This window comes from Seriola lalandi, unplaced genomic scaffold (assembly GCF_002814215.2).
Source record: "Seriola lalandi dorsalis isolate HSWRI2012SDOR001 ecotype SW California unplaced genomic scaffold, Sedor1 jcf7180002050169, whole genome shotgun sequence".
NCBI lineage: Eukaryota > Metazoa > Chordata > Actinopteri > Carangiformes > Carangidae > Seriola > Seriola lalandi.
Window position 1 is genome coordinate 25,687 of NW_019520722.1, and position 5,811 is coordinate 31,497.

Sequence of the window (5,811 nt, forward strand, 5' to 3'; positions counted from 1 at the left end):
AACATCTGAAACTTTACATTCAAATAAATACAGTGAATGATCTGTGATATGTAATCATCTGTAAATGACGTGGGTCATTATCAGACAGATGTAAGTTTAATATCTAAAAGTTTGGTTGGTCTAGAACAAAGAGTCTCTGAGTAACTGAGAGAAATGTGAAAAGTGTTGCAACCGTCCCCCTACATGAATGAAATACATAACCAGTCAAAAGTTTTAGATCGCTTCCATTTTTCCAGCTGTTAATTAAATTTACATCATTCAGTGTTTCAGTGTTTATGAAATTAAAGCACAGAACTAATAAACAATTGGAGATTTAAAAGATGGGAAATCATTGATTGTTCTTGTTGAAGCAAATTTAATCTAAATTTAATTTAGATCCGATTAAATTTACATTGAATTTACATGTAATTTAGAACACATTCCTCCTGCAGTGGAAATCAAATGTTCACAGTTCGTCCCATCGCTGTTCAGATGTGTTGCACTTGCAGGTTGTGTTGCTTTCACTTTCAGTCCAGCTCTTCTCAAACCAGCTCCATGTGGTTCAGGTCTGCAGACGGTGCTGGTCTTCATCATGTTGTGGCTCGTTATGTTTGTGCTGGATGAACCCCTGAGTCTGTCTTCCTTTGTCACTGTCTTTGTTTGCATTGACTTTAAAGGCTTCATTTACTTCTGTCACCTCAGGCAGTTTGTCACTTATACCTTTGAATCATTTCAAGTTTTTCACTGGACTGGATTTCAGATTCTTGTTCTGCATAAACTGTTGTGAATCAACATCTGTTATAACAAGTCACTAATTAATCATATTTCACAAGGCGGCAAATTTGAGACTTGGTGCATGTTTGTACATTCTGTGTATTTCTGTCAGGTTGGTCGTTCTACTGTTGGATGACTTTTATTGTTTTTGAAAGATTTTTCATTTTGGTTTTTGTGTTTAATTTATTTTCTTCGGTTTTTATCAACTTTTGTTATTCTTTAATGTATTTTTTTTTTCATATTTAGAAGATTTTTCAATCAGGTTGGTTGGTCCCAAAAAATCCTGCCCATAGTTGTTTTTTTCTGGCCCAGCTCCACGGCCCAAATCTGGCCCATATACAGCATCATGCAAGATGCAACATCCACATCTGGGCCAATTCTGGCGCACACACAGAAAATCTTCTGTCTCTCAGTACCAGAGAGTAACAGCCGGACTCTGCCCTGATGTGGAAGCATGTGGGCCAGACTCGGGCCGAGCAATCAGGCAGATCATTTTGCTGTCTGGGTTGTGTGTTATTGTTTCAGGAAATCTTCAATAATATATTATTGATATCGTATTATAATGGTTCCAAACCAGCCCTGAACTATGGATCCCTTGGTTTACAGATAGGAGTGAAAAAGACATTAGATAGAGAACAGGAAGTCTTTCCCTCTTTTCATCCTCCTCTCTTTGCTCATCAATAGAAAATAAAAAAGAAAGGCGGATGTTGTTGTGGCAGGAAGCTGAGAGACAGGCTATGGAGGAGATGCAGTGTCAGGTTTAATTTATTTTTCACTCGACACGCTCAGCACTTCAAATGAATGTTTATGCCTCAGTAACAGAAGGTTAAAAGACGGAGATATTAAATGATTAAACAGAGTGATCGCACACTTTTCTTTCGCCCTGCCAGTTCCACTCACTGTTGTTTGAGTCATCTCTGCCCAGAGGAACACATTTATATTTTCTAATTCACTTGAATAGCAGCTCTCTGAGGATCTACTTAGGCTCAGCTGTTCTCTGACTGAATGCTAAATGCCTCAGCATGCTAACATGCTCACAATGACAATGCTAAAGTGCTAATGTTTATCATGTTCACCATCTTGGTTTTCTGAGTTAACACTGTACAAGAGCAGCTGAGCTTGAGTCAGAAAACAAGGTCCTGGACAACGTGACACTGGGACCTGATTTCACTGATGACACAACAGTATTGTCAATGCAGTCCAGCCTGACATTCAAAACTAAGGTGACCATGGTAACCACATAGCTGCTAAAATAGAGTTTGGTGATCAAAGGTCAAAGGTCAAGGTCGTGGTGCCCTCAAAAAACGTGGTTTTGGCCTCGTTAACGCAATATCTCCGTAACACCTTGAGGGAATTTCTTCAGATGAGGTACAAACGTTCACCTGGACTCGAGGACCAATTTATTAGATTTTGGTGGTCAAAGGTCAAAGGTCAAGGTCAGTGTAACCTCACAAAAAATCAGTGTATATCAGGACTATTTACCATAACTACATCCCACCTGCCTGGAAGCAAGAGCACAAACTCTTCCCCCTCAGGGATTTTTTAAATGTATATTCAGATCAGAATAATCTTAACAATGCCTTTATTATTATTTTTTATTATTTATATTTTTCACTTTTGTTACCAGGAGACTTTTTGTTCCGGCACTGACTCTCACATGGGGCCAGTGGAGGGAAAACAGAGTCTTTGGTGACCTCACCCTGTGGGATACGACCTCTTGTTTTGGGAAGTGGAATGCATCACCATGGCAACAACGTTCCCATTCTCACACACACACACACACACACACACACACACTCTGGGACAGTCGCTGAGATTGTAAATTCCAAAACTGAAGATTTTTGCCCTGCGACAGTTTCAGTGGAAAGGAGGAAAAACAAATTAAGGATGTGTTGCCGCCGTCTCCAGAGGTGCAGGTGGTTGTTGCAGTAATTAGTAATTAAAGTTGGCCTAGACTTTTATTCCCTGACATGACAAAATAGAAATAAAGCCTGTTCTCATCAAGGAAAGTGACATATTTTTACCTACTAGTTACCATAATGAGGCAACAGTAAACAGACTGTCTCCTGTGAATGATGCTGCTCACAGTCGCCCAATAACCTTTGACTAGACAGATCCTGAAAATGAAATGTTACCTGCATTGCTTCCATTAGGCAACATTAGAACAATATATTGTTTCTGCAGGTGAAATAAAACTGTGAAACAGCACGTACACAAACCCTGTACAAACAGACCAACAACAGAAGGGAAAACAGGAAGAATATCAGTGTATGTTAATGTCAAAACTGTCTGCGATGTGTGAAGAAAAAAAATAGAATTGAAATTAAAAAAAAGATGATAATAAAAATAGTTAGAATAACAATAAATAATAAAATAATAAAAATGTATCATATAGTTTTTATTACCGATCAGTCACAGTTTAGTTACTGGAAATATTAAAATATTTTGAGCTGTAATTTTGGCACTCTCATTAGACCAATTAGTGCCCAAGACGAGGATTAGAGCAGCAGGGTTCACGTCAGTCTGAATTAAGGTAAAATCTACAACAGAAGTCAGAGAGAAAGAGAGAGAGGGGTCGAGAGACAAGAGGTTACAACTAGTTGAGTAAGAGAAGAGGGAGAGGACGGAAAACACTTCAGTTTTTACAGTTGATATTGAAATATACACAGTTTAATGTCTCAGTCTTAAAATCCTAAATTTTATCTTAATTTTTCTTCATAAATCAAATATTGTTCTGACAGTTCGTCCCACCGCTGTTGCAGATGTTGCCACAGATGTGTTGCACTTGCAGGTTGCATCGCTTTCACCCAAGCATCACACATGAAGCGAGTGAGTCAGTCCCCATAGACTCCCATGTTAAAATGTCCAACTTTACAGCAGAAATAAACATGTTTACAGCCTGGTACAAAAAGAGTTTAGCTAATTTCCTCCTTCGTGCAACATGCCCCACCTCTTTGCGCATTTTTGGAGTTAGGGGGCGGAGTCAGGCACTGCCAAGATGGCGAGGGTGGAGCAGCTCATTATGGGCTTCAGAAACAGAGGCGACTTTATTAACAGTCTATGCTTTCACCTGTGCTGGTTCTGTTCTTCTAATGTTGTGGCTCATTATCCTGCTGTAGGATGAACCTGTGACCAACCAGTCCGTCTTTGTTACAGTAACTTTCAAGGCTTCATTTATTTCTTTTGCTGCAGGAAAGATGGAAATCAACACATTTATTAATTCCTTTTTTTAAAAAAGCCAGTTTTCTGTGACATTTACATCATGATTTTTCAGTTTTTGGTGACTTTGCACCATTTAAGGTTTTTCACTTTACTGGACTATTTCAATAAAAGCTGAAAAAAATGTGGTTGATCTGAGACTTCTGATCGGTATTGTATAGATGAAGAGATATAGATGAACTGATCGAGAGAGAAGATAGAAGTGAGAGTGATAGAAGAGAAAGATTATTCATCATATTTACAATAAAGACAGAAAGAATGAGACTGAGGAAACGTGGAGGAGGAACTGAGACGAAGAGAGAAAAATAAGAAGAGGAAGAGGTTTCGAACAGAGAGAGAGATAAAAAGACAGTCACAGGATACAGACACAGTAGATGGATATCAGTAGAACAGAAACACAAAGACAGCTGCACAGAGAGAAAAAGAAAGTCAACGAGAAATAGATTCAGAAAGAAAGAAAAAAGAGAGAGAGCATGTGAGAGAGAGAGAGAGAGAGACTCATCTGTATACTGATGGTTTTTACCACAGCAACAGCTTCACCACTTTGTATTTTTATCTGTTTATTTAAATCACACCAGCGTCATACTTCATCTATTGTGTGACACGAGTCTACACAGACACTGCAGCTAAATATATAAAAATATTAGTGTATCATGTGAGAGACAGTGTGTGTACCTGTTATTTATTACAAAATATTCACTATAATTATTCTGACTGCTTTATAAATGTAATTCTTCTTGCTAACAAGACGTAGGGTCAGTCATGCTAGCACTGACAACTCTAACGTAATGATTACCAGGCTTTCAATCGCTGTTTAGTGTGTTAGCATGCTAACTGTTGCTAATTAGCAATCAAAACACAGCTGAGCCTAGAGGCGTGTTCTGCTATCGCTACATAGCTAGTGTTAGCATTAGCAGCTCTTAACTTACCGGTCTAGAAGAAACATTGTGAGTTCAGCATCAAACTTCCTTCCTTTACTCACCAACATCTGTCTCCAGAGGTGGAAACTAACACCAATGTTTCCTCTCGTCTCTATCACGCCTTTTCTTCTACTGGAGTTAGCATGCTAACAGCTAGCTCCTGCCAGTCACGTCACTTTCTGATAGCCGTGACGTATTATAATCGCCTCCACCTGCTCCCAGAAAGAAACATCGTTCGGTGGCAGACAAATAGCTCCTTGAACGACCTTGTTGTTTGTCTTCACCCATAGGAGACCGTTGTTGCCATGGTTACAGTGATAAACACGCTGTTAATCTCATGGAGCAGTTTGCTCAAGGTTCAGGCACAAAAACGACTGAGGTTAGGTTTGGGGTTAAAATGAGCACTTCCTTCACATAAGTAGAACTTTGTCGTCATGGTTACAATAATAAAATATGCTGTTAAGCTTGTGTTAATGGTCACGGGTAAAACAAGCGGCGGTGTCTCCTTCAGCCACGATCACCTGATAATGAAACGTAACCACACGTGATGAGATGCTTCAACAGACGACTGACTGGTTTATTTATTTATTTTCAATTCAATTGAAATGTATTTTATTTCAGGCCCTCGTTAATATTTCTACATAGTAAATAAAACACAACACTAGTGGCTGAAGCTGCAGCTTATTACAGCGACACCTCTCCACACAGAAACCCTCTCCTGCAGGCCGAGCTGTGGGCCGACAACGACACTCAACTATTCAACAAAGAATAACTGAACAAGAGGCAAGAAGATCAAACACACTGACACCAACAGAGAGAAAATAATAAAATAAAACTCTCACCGCTGCATTAATGCAAAGATAATGATCATATCTCAGTTTTATATGAATTCATCACCATGTGAGAAACTGCACAAAGT